Source organism: Heterocephalus glaber, unplaced genomic scaffold (assembly GCF_053883595.1).
Source record: "Heterocephalus glaber isolate CG9 unplaced genomic scaffold, H.glaber_assembly_v1.0 deba00001509, whole genome shotgun sequence".
Taxonomy (NCBI): Eukaryota; Metazoa; Chordata; class Mammalia; order Rodentia; family Bathyergidae; genus Heterocephalus; species Heterocephalus glaber.
The window spans coordinates 16,335,077-16,348,886 of record NW_028258325.1 but is presented as its reverse complement, the minus strand read 5'-3'; positions in this window follow the sequence as shown (position 1 = coordinate 16,348,886).

The following is a 13,810-nucleotide window of genomic DNA, read 5'->3' as shown; positions in this document are numbered from 1 at the left end:
CTTAGTATAAATTGAAATGGGATTTTGTTTATAATATCTTTATTCATATAAATGTGGGGTCACTGTTTTGTTAAATTGGATTATTCATTAGTTTTAAATTTAAACTATTCCCATAAGATTAGGCTCAGGGATACTCCTTGTTTTCCTCAATCACTTTAATGTTTGATTAAAGTTATACTTCTAAGGTTATGGTTGTGTAGGCTTCAGTGTACATCAAAACAATGTTAAGAGCTAGCATTGCATGTGAAATGATCTAGAGAATCTCAAGAAATATTATCACTTAATTTTATATGAATTTAAAATAAAAATCTAGTGGTGAATTTCACTACTTTTAATGAAACATCAATGTTCCTAGTTTAGCTGGGATATATTCTGTGTGCCTGGAACATATTTTCTCACTTTTTAGATGCTTTGTTTCTCCTGCAATTAGAATAACTAAGTACTCAGTTGTCATGGAAATACTCCTCTGTATAAAAATTCTTAAACAGAAGCTCTCATGATTTGTCTCTTTTTGCAAAGAAAGCAATTACTACTGGTACCTTTGCTCCCCTCTCTTTGTGCTTCTCTTTATATTTCCCTGTACCTTCCAACTCAAATTGTTTTGTAGCAGTTTTGTGGTACTTGATCTCTAGATGAAAATGCCTTTCCATTCATGGGAAACAGTAGGAATATTCAGATGATGTTCCAAGCTTTTAGTAGTTGATAATAATCACTGAAAAGGTGTGAATATGTAGCTGAGGCATTGTAAGGATTGTTGCTTTTCATTTGATTCAGTCTCAGAATATTTTAAAACTTCCTCAGAAATAGACTATTGTGCTGTCAAAGCTAAATAATGACCAGTCTCCATAGCTGAAACCCCCAGCCCAGAACCACATTCCACACATCTCATTGAGATTTCGCCTTGTGCATGTTGGTAAGTCAACTGATATATCACCAGCATGTTGGTGCAGGTAGGAATTTTATAATTATTTGTTCCCCCAAATGAGTCACTGAGTAGATTCTTAAATTGGATCTTTTATTCAGAAGATGTGTGATAGGTACAATGTCAATCTTAGAGAAGTAGTAGTTAAGTGGCAAGAGCATATAAATGTGCTGGTAATTCAATAATGACATCTTGGTGTGAGGCAGCACCAGAGAATAGCTGCTATGGGTGTAGGAGCTGTGGCCAGGCTGTCTGTGTTCAAATATAGATGTTGTTCACTAGCTCTGTCATCTCAGTCTTCAATTTCTTCAGTTGTAAAATTATAATTGTGCCTCCTTTATAGGATTAGTATGGGGGTTAAATGAATTCATATCTGTAAGGGCTTCATAGCAGTACCTGCAACATAATCGCACTGTGCAATTGCAGAATATAAATAAGACAAACTGTAGAGCAAGCGAGACAAAATTTCTGCACTTATGGACCTGAAGATCTTGTCAATTATGTTTCATGGTCAATAGCATTCCGCAGACACCATATAAGCACCAAATAAAATATGCCACCAAAGCAGTAACATTCTCATAGAATAAAAGAGAGGAACAAGGAAAAATTGAAAAGGAGAGAGAGTTCACCAATGTTGAGATGCTCACCAATTAAGCACCCACACAATTTCTGTTTATATTCACTCATGTGTTTGAAGGGAAGGAGTAAGAGAAGTGGATTATAATGAATGCATGAAAATATATGTATGAATCACAGAGGTGACTTGGCAGGTACAGATACATCTTACTCAACATAATGAATGTTTTCCTAAAAGGTTATGGATATACTGAGGGTCTTTAAATCAAATTATATTTCAAATGCTCTAGAGGAACTTCCATAAAGGAACCTACAGAGAATTCATTTAAGAAGGATGCTAGCCATTACCTAATTTACTTACCTTGTTTTTGCATTAGATTTTTAGGTCACATTTTATGTACTGTTTTTTCCTGACATGTAGACTATTGAAAAATAATTGGATTTGTTTAAACTTACTGAAAGCAGGTGCTCAGGCTATATTGCCAACATGAGCACTTGGAAAATGAAAAACTCAAAAACTGTTGAAAAATGATTAAATATATACAATATCATCTAAAATATGGAATATATTAATTTGTTTTATTAAGCAGTAAATTTATCTTTAACAAGGACTAAGTATTTCATTAAATGTTCTAGTAAAATTCATAGCTAGATAACATTTTCAAAACGGATTGAACACAAAGACATCATCTCTTTAAAAAAAATGTAAGAAGAACCTGAGCAAGAGAGCTATTTCCCTTGATTTTATTCCTTTCTGCCCTTCTTATGCTGTGAATTTCTCTCATTCCAGAGTACCATCTGGTTGCTCAGTATTTTAGAGTTAATGCATGGGCCTAGCCATGTAGATCCAGATTCGCTTCACAATGAAGCAAGACCCCAGGGAAACGCTTGAGTCTCCATTTAGTGGGAGGCCAAGAGCCTTCAGACTGTCAGGACCCTGGCCAGCACCCAACGCCCAACAGAGCACTCAGCTCTTGCTATTCTTTATATTCTTTCTAACTCATCTTTTGCTCTAAGATACACGTGGCTATTTAAATCGTCGCTAGGTATTAGGGAACTTCTTTCTTGTCACTATTTCCTCTCCCTTGCTCCTGTCATACCCAAAGTTAATAGGAAATCTTACTCTTACTTCCCTGGAAAAATGGTGGAGCCCTCCTATACAGAGCCCCTCCGAGGCTGTCTACCAAAATGCATTAGATCAACACCCACCAGGTTCTCATCCTTCCTGATAAAGTGATGCTCCTTTCCCTAAGACAGATCTCAGCTCTGCTGTGGATCATATTTGGTATGCCCTTTAAGGAAGTAACTATGCTGATTATTCCTTCTCTCTGTCATATATTAACTTATTCTTCCTTGGTTTCTCCTCATCAACATTAAAACTGTTCAAGCCCCATCCATTAAAAAAGGAAAATATTCTTGTCTCCATATCTACTTTCAACAACTCCTTCCTTTATTGCAAACACAACCAAGATTACTTGAAGTTACATATTCTGTCCCTACTTTTCTTACTCTTCTTTTTAATTTAAGGCAATTGACTTTGGTCCTGCTGCCCCATTAAAATGGCCTTCCAAAGACACCAATTATATTATTTTCACAAATTCAGCAGAAATATTTCAGCTCTTACCTCTTGATATCCCTGTAGCATGTGACATTACTGGCCAATCCAGGGGCAAGGCTCTATATGCTAACGACTCATTCTCATCCTGTGTATACAACTGTTTCCTGCATATCTCTGTATCTTCCTGGATCTATTCTTCTGATAAATCAAGGAGCACAAAAATAAGTCTCTTTGCTGTAGCCAGAGTTATTCTAAAACACAAATTGGGCCATTCCACTTTCCTGTTTAAACTTCTATCTTTCATTACCTTCAGGATAAAGTTCAAATTCCTTAGTAGAGTTTACAAGGAGTTTTATATGTTTCCAGGTCACTGACTTTGGTGACTTCTCTTGTCATTCTCATTCTCATCCATGGTATTCCACATGCAAACACTTACCAAAGAACTCCACCAATCTGAACAAGTCTCCTTTCTCTTTGGCTTCTGAAACTTTGATCCTGATCTTTCTGCTTGGATCCCTACCCTCTCTGCATGGGTCCACTCTATCTCTGGGTCCTGTGACTTGCTTTGGCCAAAGAGATATCCATAAAGAAGATATCCATAAAGATATATAAATTCTGAAAAGAAGTGTTAAACTCAGCATTTGCTTCACCATACTTTCTTTTTTTCTACATTTGGGACTGTTGAAACATTTGGGTTTTTTTATAGTTGTAAACCTAGGAAATGTAAACAGTTCTCTAGATTGGTACCTATACAGGGGTAGTTACATATGTGTGCTGCCTGTCAGAACAATGCTCCTCATAGATGTCATCTCAAACAACCACAAAAGAGAAAAAAGAAATTTTTGTACCTTGCAATGCACTTGATATTAGTTTCCCTATTTGAGTGTGTCCCTAAGTCTCCTGAGTGTAGAAATAGACAGACAAACAGACAGACTTAGGGCCAACCTATGTTTGTAATAAAGTTTTTAATAAAGGTGACAGTTATATGTGAGTCCAAAAATGAAACTACAGGCAACAGTAACCAAAGGAATATAGATATTTTTGATTTCTTGAGTTACTGTTATAAAAGAAAAATTGTTGGTATATAATGAGGCATTCCATTACTACAAAGTCATGCCTTAGAATAAACCAGACAAATTCTCAGGACAAATTTCTGGAATTTTCGTTGCTACAGTTAAATTTCTTCCTATATACTTTTATATTTTACAATACTGAATGCTATCCATTAAGTTATTGGGGTTGACTCATTTATTATCAAACATTCTTGAATTTCCACAAAACACAGGAAAATATTTTATGAGGAAGCACACAATAAGATGATGTTAATTAAGAACATTACTCAATATCCTTCAAAACTCACATATGAAAACCCAGGTGATCAACATACTCCCCGGGAAAGACTCACACTTCTAAGGCTTGAGACCCACTGCAGACCTGCTGAAATCTCGGAGTCAGGAAACTTTCTTTGAAGAGTAGGTGATAAATTTGGGACTACTGACATTTTGAGAAAAAATATAGTTTAATTCTAAGAATCTTTCATTGTCTTCAGATAATCTGTGCCAGTTAAAGAATTAAAAGTGTCTAATCATTCTGACAGTTGAGAAGATACATTCAATTTTCATAATAATTCTGTCTTTGAGATGAACAGAATAAAGAAGTGAATGTAATGAAAAGTTTAATTTTGTCAACAAGATGGAAAGTGAGATGGCATAGGGAACCGAGATCATTTAACAGACCGTATTTAATGAATCTTTAATGAAAATCACTTGTGTTTTTGGGCCTTTGGTGTGAGTTCCAGGGAACTTAAAGTTGAAACGGAGTAGTTAGCACTAAGTTGGCTTTTATGGGGAAAAAAAAGACATGAGTTCAAGTGTCAGGTCTGATTTGTAAGAGGTGCATGACTTTAGGTGGTAAATTCAACCACAGTAACGTTTAGCTTCCCTGTCTCTTTAATGAATGTAATTTCCATCTCAGCAGTACTGCAAAACTCAAACAGTGCAAAGTGGTTACCATAGCCATAGCACCTGGCTCACTTAAGAGCTCCATATTTATTTAGGATTCAATCCTAAAATGGTCTCACGAAGATCACACACACATGTTAGAATTGTGAATTCAAAATAATACGCTCTTGCATTAGAATATACTGAAACTAAAAGATGAGAGGAAGATGACTTAACTCCATCACTCACAAGGAAATGGCACCTGATAAGACATGAAAGTTCGGCTTTCCTGTTCTATTTTGGCTCATGGTTCCAGAGGTTTAAGACTATAGTTGGCTTCCTCCAAGGCAGAAACTTCATGACTTGGGGTCATGATAAAACTGCGTGCTTCATGGCAGATAGGAAACAGAGCACAGGCAAAGAATGCCCTCAAGTGATGCATGACTTAAATGCATGCCCCAGGGAGCCACCTTCTCCAACTGGACCCCGCCTTCTGACAGCACATTCAGCTATGAATATCAGTGGATTAATTCACTGCTGAGTACAGTGTCCCTATGGTCCTATATCTCTCCAGGAGCCTCTTAGTCCAGCCAAGGTGACAACTAAGATCACCTGGCACATGGTGTACTTGAACTTGTGCCAGGCAAAAGAATGGTTTCTCAAATATATACATCGCTTAATTCCTGTAACCTGTCAGTATGCTACCTTGCAGATGGAACTAAGGTTGTTAATCCACTGGCATTGAAATGGGACTTAGATGAGATATCTGGGTGGGCCCAGTATTTGTAACCACAACTGTCCTTAAATGTGCACAATGGGAGGAACAGAGTCAGTGATAAAGTGATGCAGTGGGAGAAACACTCATCAGATCATTGCTGACTTTGAAGATGGGAGGAGTCACAAGGGAAGAAATTTGGCCAGCTACTTGATGCTGGAAAAAGCAAGGACATGGATTCTGTCGAAGTACATTCAGAAAGGAACACAGCTCTGCAAATACCTTTATTTTAAGTCAGTGAGACCCATTTCACACTTTGAGCTATAAGAAATGTAAGACAATACATTTGGGGCAGTTCAAACAACTAGTTTGCGGTAATTTATTTCAGCAATCAGAAAAAACTGATAGAAAACTTAAATGACCAAGTAGCCAGAGTGGAAATTGGTCCTTCTGAGGGACAGATGACATACTCAAAGACTTTGACTTGTGGAGCTTAGGGGTGCAGAGAACCAAAGTATTTTTCTGCAGTTGGACCATAGGGATGTGTGGGTGTTAAACTGTGACTCCAAAGGAAAGGGGAAGGGATGGGTTTTAAAAGGCCCTATACAACCTTCAGAGGAGGGTGAATTTTGCTCTAATGACACAATGGAGCCTTTGAAGGGCTTTCCTGATGACTGAATAAGATGACAGTGCTAGAAGAAACTGCTGAGAGTGGAAAATTTTCAATTGTCTCATTTGATGTACCCAAAATAGATCATTACTTAGTTTTGAGGTGTGATCTGAAGTATAAACTTGTCATATTTGCTAATTCCAATCTTTGTCTTCTGCTGTTTTCTGGAGCGTGCATTCAAATATTCATTTGCATTATCTCATATTCCTGCTCCCTTGCTTACCCTTCTTGGAGGAAGCATCCTCTCAAAGAGACAGCTGCAATGCAAGGGAATTTTTACTCTTGATGTCTTCCATTTCTTATTCCCCTCTTGGATGATCAGTTGTACTTATAAATGGTATCTTTCGGTAACCTATGACCTGAAAAATGACAAAATTGTCCCTAACAAATCATCTAACAAGGAATTATTTTATTGAAGGGATATAATTTTGCATTGCTTTGAAGCACAAAATGTAATCCCAGAATCAAAAAAATCATTCATCCCTTAATTCAAAAAAAACTTTTATTGAGCACCTATTTTGTGCCAGGCTCCAAGTCCTGTACCAGATATGTACTGGGGAGAAACAACAAAAAAAAGAATGATCTGGGCCTCCAGAACATTACAGTTTGTGTGTGTGTGTGTGTGTTTATACATGAGCATGCATTGGTGAATAATTATACAAGTAAATATACATTAAAATATGTATTTGTAATATTTGCGGTAAACTCCAGGAAAGAAAAAAACAAGACACTTTGAAAGAAAGAGTAGAAGGACAGGGGATGTAAACATAAGCCTGAGATGTCAGGGAATTGATATGGATGGGATATTTGCAATGAAGCATTTCTTGCAGAAGAAATGGTATGGAAAGTCCTGGGCTTAGAAAAAAGGACAATAAGCTGGATTAAGTTAGGTGCAAGGGACCTGGAGCTGGAAGAGGCAAAGAGATCAGATTTTCACACACTTCTTTATAAATGGAATGAGCAAGGCAGTCTTGGTCAAGTTGCTCAAAGCCTTGCAATGTTTGTGCTTTACAAAATGAGGTAATTGAAGTTGTTGCTCCCTGAGACTTTGCAAAAGAATAATACTTATCAGCCTTATATTCATATATAGAGCAAACTGATAAAGGGTTAGCTTGGGCTTTTAGCTAGTATTTACCCAGTCCTTGATTAAGGCAGTTTCAGCAGGGTGGAAAGGTCGAACTCACTGGGACCCGCTGCCTGGGGGAGGCTGTTACCCCAATCCATCTCTCATGCCTGTGGAGGGTGGTGGCTAGGCAGGATCTCCAGATACCACTGTCCACAGACACTTTTTACAGAAGCACTGAGAAGCTCCACGAAGCTTGCGAATCCATGCTGAGACATGAGGGTGTCACTGGCAGCTTTTTGCCTCTCCTAACCCTCTCTCTGCTGGCTGTGATGGGCTTGATTATGTTGCCCGTGGGAAAGTGTGGGAGCTGCTTTTGCTTTTGCTCCCTGGATGCTGTGGTGCTCAACTTCCTTCCCTGTGTTCCAGCTTCATGGTGGGGAGGGAAAGAGTGGGAGGTACAGGGCAGGGCAGACAACACACTTTGAAAGTTTTCTGCAGTGTCTGCTGCTGGAGAATGATTGAAAATAACTAGATGCATCTGAAAATGAGTTCTGGAGAAAAGCACGTGATTCTCTCCAACACCTAAACATATCCCAGCAAAAAAAAGTGAGTCTGGATGGTGGGTGGAAAGCCTGCTAACCAAAATGCCTAGAGAGTGTGTGTTCTTTGACATAAAGAGGGAAAATTTAGCACGATGTTGTTTCGATGGGAATGTCAGGATCTAAAGTTAATCTTTGGCATATCCATTTGGGTCGCCCTATTTTCATACTGCCTTCAGTACTTTTGACTGCCTCAGTTGGCTAATTTTTGTCTGAAGTAACATTCTAAATGGAACTTTTGTTTTTGCTATTCATTGTTGACTGGTTTGGTATATGAGGAAATTAGGAATACTGTTTCTGTGGCTGTGTCCACTTGTATTCCCATCAACAAGTCAAGAAAGCTCTTGTTAAATGCATATGAAGTGACATGAGTCCAGAACCAGCCCTGTGGGACTAATGTCTCAGCTCTTAGTTTCTATTTGCTTTTTGTCGCCTTTGCAATTTTATTTGCTGAACTGTAAAAATTTCTTATTAAAATTTCTTAATTACAAATAAATATGCTTCCAGAAAGAAAAATAGTATTGTGAGTTAAATTAAGAGTAAATATATTAGACACAGAGCAGATGAATGTTAATGAAGGCAATGCTTTAATGTTTGAGGTGCATACACTCACACTTGCAGGTATAAAACAATGAAATTGGTTTGGTCTTAACAAGACCCAGGATTAAAAAACATAAGGCTTCATGTTTCTATTTTGAGTTTCACCCCACTTTGACATCTCAAATTTTTATTACCCATTTTGATAATCCCTTTGATACTACTTGTTCTCTGATGATATTTTCCTGGAGTCCAAAGTCTTTGTCAAAACTCAGATGAATTTATCCACAAAGCATGTTGAACCTTGTTATGGCACCAATAAAGAAAGGAGAAAAAGGAGGACGAGGTGAGCTTCTTCCTTACAAAACAGCTTCAGCTCTCATTGCAGAAGATTGTTAGAAAAGAGGCATGAGGACAAGGAAGCTGGGTCCAAGTCAGCTCCCAGAAATCAGGGAGAATTTTTAGAAATGGAATGACATGTACAACACCAGACAAGTAGTGAGGTTACTTCACAACAAGGAGCTCTGTCTGCAGAAAGCTTCTCTAAGATTTAGTACAGTCTGAGAGTTAGCTATTCTCTTTTTCGCCTTTTCCAGGTATTCCTGAGACAAGCCTGGTCCCATGAAATACCTTATTATTTACATTCAGGCTTGAGGCTATCTGGATTTCTTATACCTTTCAGGAACAGTTCTGCTAATTACTCCTTCAGAGGGGTGGACAGGAACAAGGAAGCATGTTAGAATTGGCAGGATTTTCTTTGGTGTGTCATAAAAAGTCATTTAGCTAATTGGGATGAAGAAGGGAGCACTGAATTTCCTCAACAGATAATGCAAACATTTTCATCATGGTCCAATTTCAGAGAATGCTGACAGCATAGCTGGGCTTTGGAAGGCAAAGTTGTTTCTTTGATTCTTGAGGAATCTGATTTTCTGGGTGCTAGTAATAGTTTGGGCCATATTAGATCAGAACCTCCTTGATGATCCTTCAAATTTCCATGTTAGAGACAAGAAGATAATGAGGGGAGGAGGTAAAGAAGACACATCCTTGGTGGGAACTGTAGAGAAAGGGACTTTAAGGCAGCATTTGAGTCACGCAGGCCTGGACAGTGGTCGGAAGGTCACCTGCCAGCACAAACAGGGTGACCTTAGGACAGTCATTGGGACACCGATCCTGAAATCAAGGCCAGATTAGATTATAGCACAGTTCCCACCTTAGGAAACATGCTCCTTGCAATGTGTCATTGGGGTGTTTTGTGAATGGGAACTTTACCATGGGCATCTAAACCTTCTCCAGCCCACTGGGAAGTCACCTTAGGAGAGAGAGCAGTCATCAGTGGCCACTCGGAGAGGACAGTCTGTTGTGTCCCTGAGACAACAGCAAGACTAAAAGGAACCCCGGAACTGGGTGCAGTGTCTGGGAAAGGCATCTGCACTTGGAGGTTGGACTGAGGATGCTGCATTTCAGTTGCTGGGGTTTGGACGTCTGTGTCAATGCCTCTGTCCCTTCCCAGACTATCTCTAGGAGGTCAGCACAACTGGTCCCTGCATCCTGCACTGTGGTGATCGGCCTCCATGATGCTAGTGGCAAAGTTTACAGCAGTTTTTTTCATGCAGTATTGGGGATTAAACCCAGGGCCTTTGCACTGATCTAAGATCTTTCCAGAACTTTTTTTTGACATGGACAGAGTCGCTCATTTACATAGGCTGGACTTGAACTTGTGATCCTCCCTCGGCCTCCGACAGTGCTGGGATTACAGATGTGAGTATCATGCTCGGCTGTATTTTCAGTATGAAAATAGTGTTCTTTTCTATGAATTGTGCCTTAAGGTTTAGCAGGCAGGATAATCTGGCATTTTTACTCAGTGCGTATTTTGTCCTAGGCACTGGGGCTGGCTTTGGGTATCCATTGTGAGAAATTCAATTGTGATTCAAATACAGAAGTTATATGTGTGTGTGTGAGAGAGAGAGGGAGAGAGAGAGCTGTTAAACAATTATAGACGTAAGTAAGTCATGTATTTACATTTGTTATAAATCAAGAGTAAGAAAGGAGCAGAGGCTTTGAGAGAGGAAGAACCCAAGTGTACGGTACGTCTATCTGTTTAGAGTGGATGCTCCGGAGCATCGAAGTTCTTTAACACCTATGTTTGGTAGAATGCTGGCATCATACATTTCTATTACATCATACTTTTTGTTTCTAGTATAATTTTGGACACAACTGTTCCTTATCAGAAAATGCCTTAACCCCAAGCATGGGCTGTACTTATTTTTAACTTTCTAAGACCACAGGATTTGATTTGTTTACAAAAACAAACAAACACACAAACAAAAGCCTCCCTCAGTATTCTCTTGATGTTGGTTCCAGGATCCCCTCAGGCACTCATGTTTGCAGATTCTCCAGGCTCTTACTCAGACTGGCCTCATGTTTGCATAGAACCTATGCACACCTTCTTGCATGCTTTCCTCTGGCTCACTTAAAATGCATAATGTAATGGAACTGCGATGTAAATAGCAATTGGACTTAGGGAGTAATGATAGAAAAAACCACTTCTGTGCATGTTTAGCAGAGACACATTTTTTAGTTCAATCCATAGATGTCAAGCCTGTTGATACAGGGGCCAACAATAATGATTATGTTTCCTTTACCATCTGCTTAGTTATTGATCCATATGCCATTAGCTAGATTTCTATCAATTAAAAATTAGTGTTCCCATGCTCACATAGCATCAGAAATTATCTCATTATCATTATCCTTTTGGTGATACCTGCTTTAATTCATGGGACAGATGTGTCATATTGCATTCCTTTTAAAGTCTCACATATAATAATGTGTCAATTACCAAGGTCTTTTGTGTGTATCATCACACTTCTCACTTCACCCTGCAGAGGACTTGCTACTCCCACCGTACAGATGAGCAAACTAATGGTTAAAGGAGCTAAACATCAGCTCAAAGTGGTACAGCTATAACTGGCAGAGTCCAATGCACTTTCTCTACCTCCAGAGCCAGTGCTAGTTTCTCTGGGGGCTCAGTTTCCTTTATGTGCGTATTTGTTTTGGACTCAGTAGGCTCCTGCTTTCAAACATTGAATATTCTTACCTTGATTTGTTTTGGGACTTTTTATAGCATGTAATTTATCTATTTATCTGGTTCCAGATAATCACCTGCCCAGTTGAGATAGTTGTACAGTAAGATACTTCTCTTGGCCTTTGTCTTTTCTTCTATAAAGTGATAATTTGGCAACGCTTTCCTCATATAACTATTAAATGAGATTTGTTCTTGCTGTGTTATAAAGTGTCTACCACGTAAGTGTTTGGCAAATGTTAGCTTATAATCATATCTCTAAATATTAGAAGGAAACCCATTACTTCTTTCCAAACACAGCATCAAAATGTCTTTATTAATATAAAGAGCTTCATTATTTAAGAAGACATGTTCGAAATTATAGATTCTCTCTTATTCATTACACACCTCCCACCATTCAAATGTCATCAAAGTGCCCAAACAGGCAGGCAGAGACACTGGATCAAAAGGCACTGACGTCAGATAAAAGTGATCTTGAGGTCACAAGAAGTCCCAGACTCCAATTGCTAACATCCACTTCAGAGCTCCTCTCTGGAGGATTTTCTTAGCCTCTGATTTAGCAGAGAAATGAACTTCCCCATTTATTTCATGGGAGACTAAATTTGGACAGCTAAACAGGCCCCATTCCACATTGCTGGTCTCAGTAACCATATGCTGACAAAGAAGCCACAGGCAAGAGGCACTGCCACCTTCCAGCCTTCCTTTCTCCAGAGAGAAAAGGAATAAAACAGTAGCACCCTGTCTCTTTAGCCTGTCTTCAGCATTTGACCCTTTTATTACTTATTGGAACATTTCCACAAGCAAAGACAGAATATGCTTCCACTTCTGTGCTTTAAAATTCCTGCTGAAATTGTGACAGCAAAGTTGGAACAATGGGCTAAAATGAGGTCCTTGAATCAGCAGGTACAATTTATGACATTCCTATTTGCTTTTGTCATAGAAATGCAAAGGAGTTTTACACATTGTAGTGAAAATGAAGTCTGAGAACTGGGTAAGGATATTTTTTTTCCCTCTATGTTGGTTTTGTCAAGGTTCAATCTTGTACTCTCAGATAACCATTATATATCTAGATATATTTAATCGTCAAATGGAAAGGAAAATTGCAAGCTTGCAGGCATTAGAATAATAAAACATGCCAATTACAAAACTTGGTATATGATAAGTGCTCAAACATGATAACCCTTATTATCTTGAGGATATCAATCATGTACAACTTTAGTCTGCAAAATAAAATGATGTTGGTTTTCACAGAGCAATTTCAATATATGAACAAAGAGTTCCTTGTTAATTCTTGGGAAAAGATAATTAATGACCTCCTTGTTCCCAAATAAAATCAATAGCTATTTCAGTCCTTGGTGTAGCTGACACTGTTACTTTTTTTTTTTTGGTACTGGGGATCGAACTCGGGTCCTTGCACTTGCGCAGCAGGTGGTGAAACCACTGAGCTAAATCCCCGGCAACACTTTACTTTTATTGCTATATAATTGTCTTTTCTCATTTTTCCATGAGTCAGGGCTAGCCAGAATTCTAAAAAAATTCATTTGAAAATAATCTCCATTCCAGTTTCTAGTCCTATTTCTTCTGTAAGAGTGATGGATGATGTGGGATGGTATTAGAAAGAGTCAGCTTGGTTTTTCCAGCACCATTTATTAAAGAGGCTATCTTTCCTCCAGTGAGGATGGTTGGTTCCTTTGTCAAAGATGAGATAGCTGAGTATGTCTGGAATTGTTTCTGTATCTTTGAGTCTATTCCACTGATCCTCAGGTCTGTTTCTTTGCGGGTACCATACTGTTTTTATCACAGTAGTTTTGTAGTATAGTTTCAAGTTGGGGATTTTGATACTCCCTGCCATGTCTCTGTTGCCTAGGATTGCTTTTGCTATACTAGGTCTCTTCTGGTTCCAAATGAATTTTTGGACTGTTTTCTCTAGATCTGTGAAATATACTGTTGGGATTTCAATTAGGATTGCATTGAATCTGTATAGCAATTTTGGAAGTATGGCCATTTTCACTATAATGGTTCTTCTTACCCAGGAACAAGGGCTGTCTTTCTATTTTCTTATATCCTCTTCAATCTCTTTTTTCAGAGTGTTGTAGTTCTCAATGTAGAGGTCTTTTGCTTCCTTTGTTAGATTGATTCCTAGCTTGG